The sequence below is a fragment of the Polypterus senegalus genome, chromosome 9 (assembly GCF_016835505.1).
Source record: "Polypterus senegalus isolate Bchr_013 chromosome 9, ASM1683550v1, whole genome shotgun sequence".
In the NCBI taxonomy this organism is placed as follows: Eukaryota; Metazoa; Chordata; class Cladistia; order Polypteriformes; family Polypteridae; genus Polypterus; species Polypterus senegalus.
The window spans coordinates 79,244,143-79,260,141 of NC_053162.1; the positions used below are offsets into that span (position 1 = coordinate 79,244,143).

The following is a 15,999-nucleotide window of genomic DNA, read 5'->3' on the forward strand; positions in this document are numbered from 1 at the left end:
ATTCCTGTGCAATGCTGCAGTCGGAATTGAATGTGTAATAATTATAGTCACAATGTGCATATTAGGGGAACTCATAACTCTAAATTGGCACTGAATGTCAAGTGTGGGTTTGTATATAAGAGTTATGGTGACAGACTGGCACCCCACCCACAGATGGCCCCTGGGATACACCCATCTGATCTCCTGCTGACACCCTCCTGTCGGGAGAAATCTGTTAGTTTGATTTGCTCTCTTAATCATTTAGTACACTACAACATGATTTGATGGAGTATTTTAAAGCATTGCCATATCTTAAGACCCTGTTTTAGAGACCCCCTATATTTTTATTTTTAACACAGCTGGAATATTAGGAATTTTAGAATCTCTGATTTTCTGTTACATACATGGTAATCTACTGGCTTAGCATTTCTATGTCCAAAAATTTACAACAGATGTTACAGACTCAAATCAAATGTATATTTTTTATTATGCAGTGCACTCCATTTAGCTGCAATGTGTGGGGACTGAAGGCCCAATTGCAGGTAAGTGGAGATTGCAAATAAGTGGAGTTAGCTTATAATAGACTATGAGCCGTGTGTTTCATGCTAGGTATGCACTTTATGCATGTATTGCGTCACTGTTGTCGCCTATTTATAAAGGACGTGCCTAACTGCAATGCCTAGAGCTAAGGAATAAACACAACGTATTGTTACTAACCAGCCTCAAATATAGTTTAATCGTCTAATGTAGTCAAATTAGAATACAGTACATGTATTATACATGCAGCCTTGACGGTCTACAGCTGCTAATTTTCAATTAAGCAATGTCGTCGTTTACTCAGTGTTAGTTCACATGTGACGAAAATAATCTGTTATTGTTGTGTGTGCCTGTTTCGGACGACGGTCATAAATTTGGCTGGACAGTACATAAAACGTTTCGTACAAATCACAGCCTGTTAACTCTAGGTAGGCTTGTATAAAATCCAAGCTCTTCACTGCATTAGTGATCTTCAGTGCCATGGCAGGTGCAGACTGAACGTCATCGACATCGGCCGCGTCCAGTCTCTCCTCCTCTTCTAGTTAATTAGCCGCTGGAGTAGATGTCTTCAGGCTTTCGCATATCTCTTTGTCTGTTTTATCTGCACTTGTTGCAGCATTACTGTCGATTTCAATGAAACGATCAAAGTCATTAGTTGACATTCCATCAGGCAGCTGTAGCCCCACGCTGCTGCTATCATCCACAACTGCTGCTGAGGAACCCAGAACTGGGATAGTGCTATCTCCCTCCACAGCTTTCATGAAGCTTGCTCGTCTGTAGCAGTTAACCATTGTTGATGTACTGACACGACTCAATGCATCCTTCTGCATGTGCAAACTGTCAAGTAATGTCAGCTTACGGGCCAGCTCAATTGCTCTCATTGTTTCATTGTCACCTTGATCCATGATAACCATCAGACGGCGAAGCATGAGGGATCGGTAATTTCGCTTGAAATTTGCTATTATGCCTTGATCCATGGGCTGAATTAAGCTTGTTGTGTTGGGCGGCATAAAAACGAGCTTGATGTTTGTCAGTCTGATATCAGCACAGTGTGCTGCACAGTTGTCACTCAGCAAAACAATTTGTTGTCTTTTGGACCTCATTGAATTGTCCAGCTTCTTCAGCTACTGCAGCCTAACTTCACTGGTCATCCAGGTGTTGCGATTTGCCTCGTATGCCACTGGAAGCTTCTTGACGTTTTTGAAGCACCTTGGCTCTTTGCTTTTCCCTATTACCAGCGGCGGCAACCGTTCTGATCCATCCATGTTACAGGCCAGTAGCAGTGTCAGTCTGTCTTTTGGCACTTTAGTTCCAGCAGCTTCAAGGTGTTTAAATGTTAATGTTCCCTTGGGTATGGCACACCAATAAAGCCCAGTTTCATCAGCATTGAAGGTATCATGTTCATCATATTCTTTGATGATGTCAGTAAGAACTTCAACTATCCAACGCTCAGCACCAAATACATCAGCATCCTGCTTTTCCCCGTGTTGCTGTTTAAACGCTCCAGCCATCAATCTGTAGCATTGAATTCCTCTATGCCAAAGCTAACAGCAAGCTGATTGTCTTTTACAATAAACATCGGTCCGCTAACTGGCAGCTGTCTGCATCTAGCTTGACTGAACCAATGCAACAAAGCAACTTCAAGATCCTCAGATTTTCCTGCCTGTTTTCTTTTTCAGGATTAGCGTTCTTTTGCCAGTCATCAATCACCTGCTACTGTTGCTTAACAATGCAACAGATTTGACTTGGATAAACACCAAAGAGTTTGGCAACAGGCACTTGACTTTCCTTACTATTAATTCATTTTAACACTTCTACTCTATCCGCTAATGACAGGGCTTTTAACGTTTTTGAAGTTTTACACACAGCCATATTAGACTAGACCTAATGTAAGAATATTCCAGCAACTTTTCAAAAAATTAAATTATATCGATCAGTTGATGTTATTTTCAGATCTGTCGGCTTTCTAACTTACTGAAATAACAGACACCGCCCACACATATGCCTGGCAGTCAACTTTATATGGTGTCATGTCTCTCTGTACCGTGTATCAACTACAGTCGACTCCACTTGCATGCACGTCGCTTAAGCACACACTCCGCATAGCTGCATGACTTTCAGGGTCCCTATTTGCATAAAGTCAAGTGCAGTCGACTCAGCTTAAGTGCACGTGGCGATCTCGTACCGAGGAGTAAATGGAGTAGACTGCACAGTAAGCGGAAAACGGACTCACACGGCCATTGCAGCTATCCAAAGCCGACTGACCTGAAAATCATGAAACGGGAATAGTAAAGGCATTGCAGCAAACTGGAAATTTCAGATAAGCAAATTGCAGCTAACTGAATGCAGTTAGCAATGGAGTGTATAGAAAAAACAGGCCCAAAACCTGCCTTGCAGCTAGGCAGAGATTGCAGCTAATCGAATTACTCACTATTCATAACGGTAAATGCAGGGAAGACCCGAGATCAAATCTGCAACCTCTTGATTTCAAAGCAGCCATTCTTACCTCCACACCAGCCATGCAATTGATAAATTGGATTCGTTTTTTTATATATTGACAGCAAAATGTAAATTGAATAATTTTTTTCTTTAGTTATATTCTTGAATAAAGGCATACTTGTTTTGTTATACCTTTTGTGAAAGTGTTTATTTGATATTTGAATTTCAGCCTTCATGCATTATACATTTCACGTCAACATTTTATCAATTGTTACTATAACATGCTTTGGTTATATTGTATGTATTCAACATTTCTTGCCTCGCATTTCCTGTCATCCTACATTTACACAGATCGTTGTAGACATGGAATACACATGAAAGCATGTATTCCAAATAACAATATATTATTTACCCTATACAACTCCAGGCACCTCTCACCCAGATAAAGAGCCTTTAGCTGGGAGAACTAGCTGCGTCGGTGGGGAATGGGATAGCAGGCTGCTTGCTGCTTGTGCTGATCAACACATTTGCAAAACAAAGATGCTAATGGAGAGGTGCAAAGGAATTTAAGGTGGCCCGGCATTACGACTGTTTTCATAGGCTTCAGGGATTCTAGTGTTAAAGGTGACATGATTATTTAATTAATATTTTTCAACCACCTTCAAAAAATGGAATGACTGCACCTATACTTTATTAGTAAGACCAAACATGCAGGTCATACGATAATTTATAGCACCATGCTTTGAACTAAAGCCTGTGATGTCCATGTTGCTGATAGCTGGCATACTACCTTGAACCTAGGACATTATAGTCATGAAATGCAAATGGACTGAGCAATAAGGACAAAATAACAGTAGAGGCAGGTGTGAAAATAGTGCTTTGTGCTTTTTATTCATAACAACTGTGTTTAAAAAAAGTCTTGTGCCATTTCTTCTCTAAACATGAAGAATCATCACTAGAAACACTGTCTTTATGGAGGTTAAAATCAACAATAAATATTCCAAATACAGGTCAAATCCAATTCTAGCAAAATTTTTTCTAGTAAAAATCATGCTGCTGTGCTTTTCTGAATATAGAATAAGAGAAAAAAATACCAACTAATTAAATGAGCTCAGTATTATCAGGTATTGTCACTGATTAGGAATCTGGTTGGATCAAAAACCAGAAGACACAGTGGGTCCCCAGGACCGATTTTGGGAAGCACTGGCTTGGACAAACGTGCATGCAATATCATGTTTAACAGGTTTTGTTTTAACAAAATGTTAATTTCAGTATAATGAATGTTTTCAATCAAAAATGGCCACCAAAGATAATGATGCAATGCCTATACATTTGACGACTCTCGAGAACCCTGCAACAGGCTGTCTCTTTCTTGTTGGACCAAAAGACAGTGACAGTCTGTTTTGAAATTTACAGTCTCGGGCAGTCTTAGCAAGGCTCAGCGAGAGTGTAGGCGCTACATCATACAGGTAGAGCCGAATTCTGAGTCGATGCTCCACTGAGCAGCTGCATGGGTAATTGTGTTGTGTGCAGATACTGTACTATTCAAGTTTTATAGCACTTCTCAATTTTTTTTTTTTTGCAATTAACAAAAAAGTGAGAAACACTGTCAGTTAACACTGAAAGAAAAAGTTACATCTAATGTCTCATTTTCATTTTGTTCTCATACTGTACTTGTATTTCTGTTTTTAAAAAACTACATCTAACATTTCATTTTCAAATAAAACATTTTTAGCAGTTTAAGAAGCACGTTTTTTATACAAGTATTGTCAAGCTTGGGTCACAGAGGTGCACAAGAAACAGGAAGGTGATTCCAGGTTTCCAAGGAAAATACTTTATTACTGTATAGAGAAGGCAGGTACAGTTTCAAGACTTCATTCAAAGTAGGAGTTACTTCAGTACTCAAGCACACAAGATTGGAGCCATGTCACAAGAGGCATTTGTCCTGCTTTAGCTCCAATCTTCAGATCAGAAACACCAGTGCCTCAGAATGACTGATGTGGCAGATCAGGAGAGTGTGAACAAGAGCATGTCAAAGCCCAGTGTTAAATTCTCTAAACATTGTGCAACAAGCACATTACATGGTAAGCCTGATCCTACAGAGGATAACCCTTTACTTTACCCTTGGTTTACTGTTTACCAGACGCAGCAGAGCAGCTATGGAGCTGTCCCTGTGGTGCTGCAAGTCACAATAGTATATGTGGTTTCCCCATATTCATTATAAAATCCATTATAATTAAATATTTTTATGGTCCAATGAATGTTATTAATTATATATATATATATTTTAGAATCGGTAATGCACCTAACCTGCATGTCATTGGACTGTGGGAGGAAACCCAAGCAGACATGGGGAGAACATGCAAACTCCACGCAGGTAGGACCCGGGAAGCGTCTCCTAACTGCGAGGCAGCAGCACTACCCACTGCTAAATATAAATAATTACAAGTATTTTATTTTCTTTTTTGCCAGATGTATTATTGATACATATTTTTGTACATATTCTATTAGTTAAAGTATGCATTTTAAAAAAATTTATGGGATTCTACTGGTCAAAAAAATCCAAGGATCTGTCCATTAAAACCAATTTGAGCTTTGGTGCTTTTTTCTTACACTAATGTCACCTCTACACACCTTTTAAGGTCTTCTCAGCAAAAGATGTCCACCAGTACGCACAGTCCTACCTCAAATCTGGCTTGTGTTTACTACACCACCACCCCCTGGCCTTCAGCAGGAAACACTGCAAATCCTGCTCTTTTCTCCCACCTCCATCCTCCGGTCTTCATTGGGAGCCCAGTCACAGGAGACTCTGCCCTATGACTTTGCATTTTCACATGCTTTATTTTGATTTAAATCATTTTTTGATTATATGGGGTTCACACATGGGTGTCCCAACACTCTGTCTGTCTCTGTTTATGTTTTTACAGTATATACAAAGTTTAAGGGTAAACTTTTTGAATTATGCACTGTGGACTTCTGGAGAGCATAAAGTCACCCTAACCCAACACAGACAGAGTCAGAGCCCAAGTTCAACACAGCACACATTTATTTTGAGCTGGGGAAACGCTTCTTCCTCACTTCCCAAAGTACAGCACAGTTTAAAGCAGAGTCAACATTTCTTTTCTTTTCTTTCTTTTTCTTTTCTTTCCATTGCGTCTCTCACCTCCACTCCTCCTCCAACAAGCTTCATCCTCTTCCACATGACCCTGGCTCCCCGAGTGGCGAGAGGCAACTCCTTTTATGTTGGCCCTGGGAGTGTTCCAGGTGGCTCATTAATCAGACCCGGAGACCTGGAATCACTCCCAGGTGTGATAAAAGCCCAAAGTAGGCCTCTGCAGCTCCCCCTGGATGCCCCCAGGGTCCCCAACAGTCCATTACCAAACTCCAACTCCTCGCATGCCCTGTGGGAATTAATGGTGTTACAGCCACCCAGGGAGGCTGCCCTCTAGTGTCCCGGGGAAGGTATTGCCTTGCAGATGTTCTATGCCCCAGTCCTTCCATCCAGCTGGCGTCCCGGCCGGGTAGTGGATATGGCTGCCCATCACCACACTTATTAACATAAAAGATTTGTAATATTAGAGTGCTGACACAGTTCTGATTCTCATTATCTCTGGTTTATAATTGATTTATTAGTTACCAGTAACGGCGCACTGTACAATAATGTGCAGTGAATACACTTGACTTGAGCATTCATAGTTTTCATACTCTTTCTCTGTACATTTACCATTCGTTTGCTCAGAGGTTGATGCGCTTGCTGCTCCCTGAGCAGCTCTTCTTTTCTCCATCATAGCGGCCTGCTTCTTCTCTTCTTTTGTCAGCATCTTTTCACGTTAAAACTGATTTAGTCAGTTTTTGTGTTGCAATTACTTAGTATGTTTTCTTTAATTTTTCACTTAAGCTGGCACTTAAGTCTTCAATCTGACTCAGGAATGATTTAAGATATGAAGTGGTAGGAGAAGTGACGGAGAACGTGGTAGGGATGAGAATGGTGCCCGTACGCATGCGTGTGCTAGCTGCTGCCAAGAGTTGATTCAACAATAAAATAAAAATAAAAAGAAGAATAACCTTGGAGGTCAATCATTACCCTGAAAGCAGATAATAGACGTCACATAGTATATGTGTACCAAATTTCTAGTCAACAGCTCAAACGGTTTGCGTGCTACAGGTGATTTAAAATCCTGGACAGACAAACGAACAGCCACGGTAGCGTATTATATATAAAGATACTGTTTTCTTTTTATTTTTTTTACGAGGGGGAGTCAAGCCAAAGTTGGAAAATAGGATTTATTATAAAATATAATGAACCTTAACAAAACTCATAATGTCATTTCTTAAAGTAGTCTCCACCCTTCTCAATGCACTTGCGCCACCTGCCTGGACGTTCCTGGATTCCAGCAGAAGAAAAGGTTTTGTCTTCTCTTCTCAACCACTTGTGCACCCAAATTATTGTCGAACACTACAAGTCGAGGGGTACTACAGTCACTAATGCAAGTTACTGCTATTCGATCGAAGCGGCGGGGACTGCTGTCTGGAGAAGTCCTTTTGCTGCAAGACAATGTCTGCCCACTCACTGCTAAGAACACCAAGGCTTGTTTGAGGTATTGCAACGTCCTCGTTATTCGCCAGATTTGGTACCATGTGATTTCCACCTTTTTGGACCACTAAAAAAAACATCTGGGTGTTTGTCGATTCAAGATAGATGACAACGTGAAGGAAGCAGTGCACAAGCGGTTAATGGGACAATACAAAACCTTTTCTGCTGCTGGAAATCTGGCACGTTCAGGCAGGTGGCGCAAGTGCATTGAGAAGGGTGGAGTTTTATATGTAACAATTTGATTATTGTACTGTGACATGTGTTATAGCCTCTACTTGCCCATTCCCCTGAATTAGAATATGCCGGTATGCCACTGGATGGACACTGAATATAAAATAAATGTAACATAGCATAACAAACCAGCATAATCCAGATCAGTGTCAGTGTAGTCAGGGCCTTTCCCAGTACATTCAGGCACAAATAAGGAGCCAAACCAGGACAATGACAGCACATCACTTGGACTAAGTGTGCAGTACCATAACAGCATAGAAGAGAAAGAATGTGTGATTTACCAAATGGGAAAATAAAGCTTTGCCTTTTATTTCCTAATTATTATGAGGTAAGTATATACTAAGTGCTCCATAAAATCATCTCAAAATTATGTGTTCCCTGTAATAGAAGTACTAAATATTGGTTTATATTTTTCTGTGTGCTGTTCTTTTACTTTCTGACATCTATGCTATTTGAAGAGGCAACTGTGCTGCTATCATTAGAACAGCATGGTGCTACTAACCATGCCTTTCAAACACTACATGTTTGTATTATTCTAGGTCATCCTGGCCTGAAATGTCTTTTTTCTTTATCTTAGCATGGCCTTTACCATTTTTCTTTGATTATTGCGCACGCAGTTTTAAGCTTGATTAGTTTAATACTTCTCCAGATTTTCACAGATGCATATGCCGTAATTTCAAGCAGTGCCGGCCATACAGAAATCAATGACAATCCACACTTCCAGTTCATCACGTGGAAATCTTCACAAATTTTTTACCCCTGCAGTTCTTTACAGCACTGTCAGCGATTCATTTCTCCAATACTTTCTTTCAGAGCGACATGGAGTGAAGAAGAAAGGAGAAGATTTCTTGCACTTTATTATGGCTCACCTAAGAGTGAAATGACTGACAGCTGCTTTAGAATTGGTGAGGGGCTTCTTTGTTCGCATTTTCTCTATCACATTTCACTTTGCTGAATCATTTGAATACAATTTTTTTTTGTAAATGACTACTGTGCAACTTAAAAAAAAAGGTCTGGCTTTGTAGCTTAGTCTTACCATTGTTTCTATTCAGCTATCCTCTCATTTTATTTTTCCTCTCAGTTATCATTATTTTGTGACATTTCAGTTGGTTATCTGCTTGTCTCCAAATGCTACATTTGAATTCTTTTTTTCCTCTTCCAGCAAATCATATCCCCTTTGATCCTGCTTTCATCTGACTAAAAAATTAGTGTTTAATTAAACTTGAAATGAACTTAAACTAATATTTTTTAAAATAACTTAGAAAAATAAGAAATTTGAAAAAGAAGTGGAGACCATTCAGTCCATCGGACCCTTTATACAGTATTTATCTAATAATTAAGCTGCCCCAAAATGTCATCCACAATTTTCTTAAAGGTTGTCAAAGTTACTGATTCAAGTACATGTCTCGGTAGTTTGTTCCGGTGCTTCCTGGCTTCAGTCTGACATGCACTTCCCTTTAATTTCCACTGATGTTCACAAATACGTGATTCACTCGTAAGATGACAGAATGTTGCTGGATCTCCTTTATCAACGCCTTTGAGGATGTGGAAGGCCTGGATTAGGTCCCCACACACTCTCCTCTGCTTGAGACTAAACAGGTTTAATTCTCTTATTCTGTCCTTAAGTCCTGGGTTGCTCTCCTCTGCATAGCTTCAAGTGCTGCTATGTCTTTCTCGTAGTGTGGTGACCACAACTGCACATGGTACTCCAGATGTGGTCTTACTTGTACATTAATAGTTTGACCATAACAACCCTTGATTTGAATTCATCAGTTTTATGTAATAAATTAACATTTTGTTTGCCTTTTTAATTGCTTCTGTGAATTATTTTGTCAATGAAAAGGTTATGCCGACATAAACCTCTAAATCCTTTTTAGAGATAGTTCTTCCTGTATGACAGTATCTCCCATCTTCTGTTTATAACTGAGGTTCCTTTTGCCCACATGTAGCACTTTGCACTTTTCTGCATTAAACTGCATTTTCTAGGTATTTGCCCAGTTCTGAAGCTTGTCCAGGTCTTTTTGAATTCTTTTTGCTGCCTCCTCAGTGTCTGCCATCTCTCCAATTTTAGTGTCATTTGTGAATTTCACAAGTTTACTAACTAGACTGTAATCGAAATCATTAATATAAATCAGAAACATGAATGCTCCATGAGGAGCATTCTCCTCTTATCTGTGAATTTTGTCCTCTGCCATTTAACAAACTAGAGATCCAGTTTTCTAGGTGACCTCGGAAGCTTACAACTTCTACTTTCAGAATTAATTTTTGGTGTGGGACTGCATCAAATGCTTTTTGAAAGTCTAGTTAAATTATGTTGTAGGCTTTGCTTTTGTCAACTATTCCTATTGCTTCTTCAAAAAAAATCTAAAAGATTGTCTTAATTGTCTTCTGGGTAATTGCTTGCGTTACTAATCTTAAGCAGCACTATAATATGCAAGTTCTGCATTAATAATCCTTTGAACCTCTGCCTCTTAGGACAGCATCCCAGAATTGCCTTTTCTGTCAAACATTTCTGGGTGTGTCTAGACAGTTAATGTATACTGTAGGTGAAAATTGTAACTTGGCCCAGTGTGAGTGTACCCTGTGATAGAGAGGCTTCTGGTTTAGAGTTGGCTCCTGTGGTCTAGAATTGACTCTAGTCTCTATCACCCTGAATTGACAAAAGCAGGAGCAGATATTGGATGGATTATGGATGGATTTATCATTGCAGTTGGTAGTGATAAATTAAATTGGCAGTTCTGGTTATTCCAGCAATTCGTATTCTGCGTCTCATTTATGTTATTTACTGAAGGTGTTACCTAATGACAAACATGAACTGCTTTCTCATTACGCTAATAAGCTGTTCCATCAAGTATTAAGTATAATAGATACAATTCTCAAGATAATGTTCTAACAGTACAGCCACTAATGCATGATAAAGCTAAAAAAAGTGTTTTTTGCCTACAGTTTCTTTCATTCGATGTTCACTCACACACACCTTACAAACAAAACAACTGCATTTCACAAGATTAAAAGGCTGACAATAGTATGATCAATGATGACAAATGATAGTGTTATCACCTCATAAGGCAAATTAGGAAAGAAACACTAAGAGACTCCAGGTACTGCATACAACGGTGTCAGTGTGAAAATAAAAATAAATTACCGTATGTACTTAAGAACGTTCATAAAAAGATGTCTTCTATAGTAGCTCCTGGTTCGGAATAACAGCAGAGAAAGTAAATTGTACTTGAAATACATGTTTACTAAACACAACTGCTATGGAGGTTGGAGTAGAAAATAAAGCTCAAAATAAACAGAACCAGCAAAATCTACATGTCTCTCCATTTCCAACTTATCCATGTCTGCCTAGTAGTATGGTTCACCCACTTGCACGCCTCCTACTACTTAGAACTTAGCACAGTCATTTCCCTTTTCACTTCCCGTCTTTCTCTCTTTCAACCTCTGGCGTCTCTTTCTCACATTAGTCAAGTGTCTTCTCTTCTTTTCCTCCTGATCCAGGCTTTAAGGTGGCATACTTGAACATAAAAGTGCTTCTGTGGTCATTTACATTTATCCCTGGAACCTACAGATGTGCGTCCCACAGTAGCCCTACAACTGGTTCAGAATCCTATGGAACAAACCCTGGTGTCTCAGCACTCCTGTGCCTTTTTACTTTACATTATGTTTACTTATTTGGCAGACGCCTTTATCCAAGGTGACTTCCAAAATTCAAGATACTATTGGATGCATATCTTTTGGTTTTGCAATTGGGGTACAGGCAGGTCAAGTGACTTGCTCATGGTCACAAAGTGTCAGTGGTGGGTATTTGAACCCACAGCCCCAGGGTTTGATGTCTAAAGCCTTAACCACTATGGCACACTTTTGAAAGTGGAGCAGGCAATACAATCAAATACTGGGTCATTTTCCTTTTAGTGCGTGTGTGGAACATACATTAGCTAATTTCCCTCTAGGTTATACTTCTTTCATGTCCATGATGATATCTGTTGCTTGGCAAGGCATAGCACACTTTTGTTGAGTCCAACGACTTCCTCCCACATTGCAACTCATGTTTCTCTTCCCAGTGCATACACTGTCATAGCCTTGTATAGCCCTGTTCTGTACTACATTCTCCTGACTGGAATTCCAGCCCATCCATCCAGTATCAGCAGCCAGTTAAAACGTGTCATTTTGCTTGATTTCTCATTACAAGACAGCATATAAAAGTACTACGCAGCAAATTCAACACACCGCAACATAATAACTTTAATCCAATGTATTGGGCAGGACCTATCCTATCCTGACAGAAAAGGCCTCACGGCAGGGACTACCTCTAGGCCAAACACCAGCCCACCAAAAGGCCCACTCACACACATGGGGCCAGTATAAGGCTGATAGTCTGCATAAAATGAAAATGGCAGGAAAGCAAACTATTGAAAATGCATATACTACGGAGAAAAATCTGCCATTTTCAGTAATGACATGACATCATACTTGAAAGACATGAGATATTAATAATAAAGTAATCAGTTCCAGAATATCTGTGATGCACTGCAGAAAAAAAAGAATATTGCCTTGAATGTCAGTGCTAAAATTCCCATGGTTCCAACAATACATGATCTTTTCAGATACGTGAAATTGCTGAGACAGTTCTAGATGGTGTGGTTGCAATTGAAAATGCAGTCTGAAGCAATGTCAAGTATACAGATAAAATCTCTGTGCAATACATGTGGCTGCACATATTGTGTATCAAAGAGATGTTATTAGAAGTAAATTTGTTTACATATGCATTTCTTACCATCCCATTTGGATGCATATGTTTTATCCAAAGTTTATTTGGTTTCATTTGCTTTTTTCACTACTTTAACATAGTGCCCTAATGAGTCAGATGCGACAGTATTATTTAACTCCTTATTGCCATAAACATTTATTTGACTGAAATACCTGTCCAAACCATTCTGTCTTTAACCTTAGCTGATCTTTATATTTATATAAGCAACCTGTAAGAAGAGTATATACCTGTAACTCCATGAATGATGATGTAACATATGTTAGATATTTAAACTATTTTTTTACTTGCATATAACTGTTGAAAAGTGTCACCAGCTGAGCCTTGCAATCACTAATATCTAAAAATTCCTATAGCATGTCAGTAGGAAAGAAAGAAGTTGTGAATAGCTCTCCCCTCTTCTCCTCCTGTCTCACCCTGCTTTGCCACTCCAATCAAGGCTAAGATCAAACAACTTCAGAGTCCTGGTCATGTGAAATGCCTTATAGCAAGGCATGCCAGAAATGAACAGTTGTCCCCCAATTAAGAACTACAAGAACAGAAATAACAAAGCGACTTTTTTCATAAATAAGTGAACATGGTACCACTAAAATGCTAAGATTTGAAAACATATGTAGATACTCTTAACAATCCATGTATACTTGCAATATTTAAACATTTGTATAAAACAGACATGAGAGTAATAACCAAGTGTTATGAAGCTCAAAAATCCCAAAGCACAAAAGTCTTGAAATATCCCAAAAATGCCAGCTAGAAGACAAAATCCTGCCCAAAACCCTGGCTAGAATCACAGAATGGATTCCAGAATCTTCGAAAAAACAATGTGAAACATTTATTATTCAAAAGTTCTGCAAAAGAAAAAAGTCCAGAGGAGCACAAGTGCACAGAAGACAATGCCTTCAACAAAGGCAAGCCAAGTCACAATCACAAATCCAAAGGGCAGTTGAAATACAGAGGATGTAAAAAAAATCCTGAAATTCACAATAAGCACAGAAATCACAAGAATAACTCACCAACTCCATACATTTGAATGAGCCACAAGAAACTGTGAGTTGTCCTCACCTTTATAGGGCTGCGGGCAGACCCTTGCTGTGATGGGCAGGAGGCTCCGCCTCTTAGGGTTTCACCCACAAGGCACACAACAAAGAAATGAATGTGGATGCATTAAAAGCAAAGAATAATGCAAAACAAAAACAAAAGCAATATTAGCATAAGAATAAGGATCACAAGTAAACAAGAATGGCATAAAGACAGCATTTGAACCCCAGCCTTGGGGTTGCCCCTGTTGAAATACGGCAAAAGGAGCCATATTATAAAAATGTTGCTGATAAGTTCAACAATTTGCCACATTTAGAAAAAAAAATAAATAGGCTATTATGGAGTTTAAATACCACTAATAAAAACATTATTAATAATATCAGCCATATTCCACATAAAACATTAATTCAATAGCAGCAATAATGTTAACCATGAATAACAAAATGGTACAGCTAAAATATTCCTCCTACCATTGACACCTACAGTAATCCATACATTTATATAGAACAATAAAAACAGATTCTTCAAAGACACAAGTATTTTTAAGACAATAGTAATGGCAGTATTTTGCCAGCTATACACAAGAAGAGCTATATAGTATCTATAACAATAAAACAATAACACAGTATCGATGAAATGCCTACCAATTTTATCTTTAATATTAAATAACAATGTTATCGATAATATAGTATTGTAATATAGTGTTAATAGTACCTATGGTAATAGATAAAATAGTACTGTTGCTTAAAAAAAAGTTTCTATTACAAAAAGAACGGCAACAGCTTATTTCTCTATTGCTGTTAATACTTCATTCATTCTTGATTCTGTTTGTAAAAATGCCTGATCAAGTAAGAACATAAGAATGTAAGAAATCTAATATATCAGAGTAAGCCATTTAGTTAGGTTAGTTGTTAGCTGTCATGATCCAGGCTGATTTTTAAGGTCCTATTGCTTTTTCTGTCTTAGGCACCATTTTGTGTAACCATCGTTAGGGTTGCATCCTGCATTTCTAGGGGTGTGGTCTCCAGGGTTGTGGCCCTGTGACCATGAGTTCATCAGCACAACTGGTTCAAAGGTCAGTATTTGCACCAAGCTTTATCCTATCTGCGGATTAACCCTTAAAACACAAATTGGAACATTCTCTTTGCTATTGGTCTTTGTGTCTAGATTTAATTTTGACTTTTATTCTTGCCTCTCATCTGTGTTGTAGTCATTTTGCATGTATTTGATTTGGTGTGTTTTGCCTTTTGCATGCCTCTTCTTGTTTTTTCTGCAAATATCAGTTCTGTTTCCTGCCGAGCCAGGACATTAGCTAAGGTGCCCCCTTATTTCACTTACTGTCCCTGCAGCTATTTGCACTTTTACTTGGTGCTTACAAGTTCAATAGGGGTCTCTATGTCTCTGCAGGTTTTCATCCCAAGTAGTCTCAGAACTAATGAGTGTGATAAACCCAGGGCGTCAGCGAGCCCCAAACCCCAACACGAACAATCCATGGTCCAAATAATGGAAGGTTTTTATTATAAATATCTCCAAAATGTAAGACAAGCACCAAAACAGGTCTTCCTCGCACAATACCTCTTTTCTCCCTACCACACTACCATCCTCCACTCAAGCGTTGCTCCACTACTTCCCAGCTCCGACTCGCTTGAATAAGGGTGTGGTACCTTTTATTAGAGACCTGGGGCTACTTCCGGTGCCAGGGTGTCTGCCTGATGAAAGCACTTCCAGGTCACATGGAAGTCCATAATAGGGAGCTCCCTACAGCACCCTCTCGTGGCACCCAGTGACCCCAGCAGGGCTGCTCTGGCAGACTACATATCCCAGCATGCCCTACTGGCTTCTTACTGTGTACCAACCTCTGGGGCTGCTGCCATCTAGTGTGTTGGTTTAAAAAACCTCCAGCAACATCTTTTCCTTTTGTCCGTACACCTTTCATTCCAGGTCTTCTCCCTCTCCTGGCCGGGATGCCCATCCAGCCCGTGTGGTATCTACGTGAATCATTGTTAATTTTAATTAATCTCACTGTTGCTTAGGTGATCTTTTTTGCCTTCTTTTATTTTGCTTTCAGAAAAATGTACAAGTATGAGATTTACTTTCGTAAAACTTCTAATTTTCTTTGCCATGATTAACTATATTTTGTCATTTTCTTTTTAATTCATAGTTATTGTGTGCTTGCTCTATTAATGCATCTGAATACATTACTGATGAGTGAACCAGCAGAGTTACCTCCAAAATTTATTTTACATGCAATTTCACAGTTGATTAAATTTGAAACACAGTAAAATGAACTTTTTGATATTTTTTTAACATTATTTGAGGTAGAAAGTACTGAATATAGCTCCCTCAGGGTTATTCCACAGCCACATCCCTGACTGCCTTCCAGCCTCACCCCCATAGTTGATGACTCCTCAGA

The 15,999-nt window shown here is 39.1% G+C and overlaps 1 protein-coding gene and 1 long non-coding RNA gene across 2 annotated transcripts in view; one reads left to right on the plus strand and one right to left on the minus strand.

Annotated features, from left to right (window-relative positions):
- Positions 1-15,999, minus strand: part of cpne7 (copine VII) — a 263,075-nt gene that overhangs the window by 125,491 nt on the left and 121,585 nt on the right. The gene's annotated exons all lie outside the window — the stretch shown is intronic.
- LOC120535459 overlaps positions 1-15,999 on the plus strand; it is a 43,107-nt gene that overhangs the window by 946 nt on the left and 26,162 nt on the right. Inside the window, exon 2 of the long non-coding RNA XR_005634901.1 lies at positions 8,594-8,685. This is a non-coding gene — a long non-coding RNA (uncharacterized LOC120535459). The remainder of the gene's footprint in view (positions 1-8,593; positions 8,686-15,999) is intronic.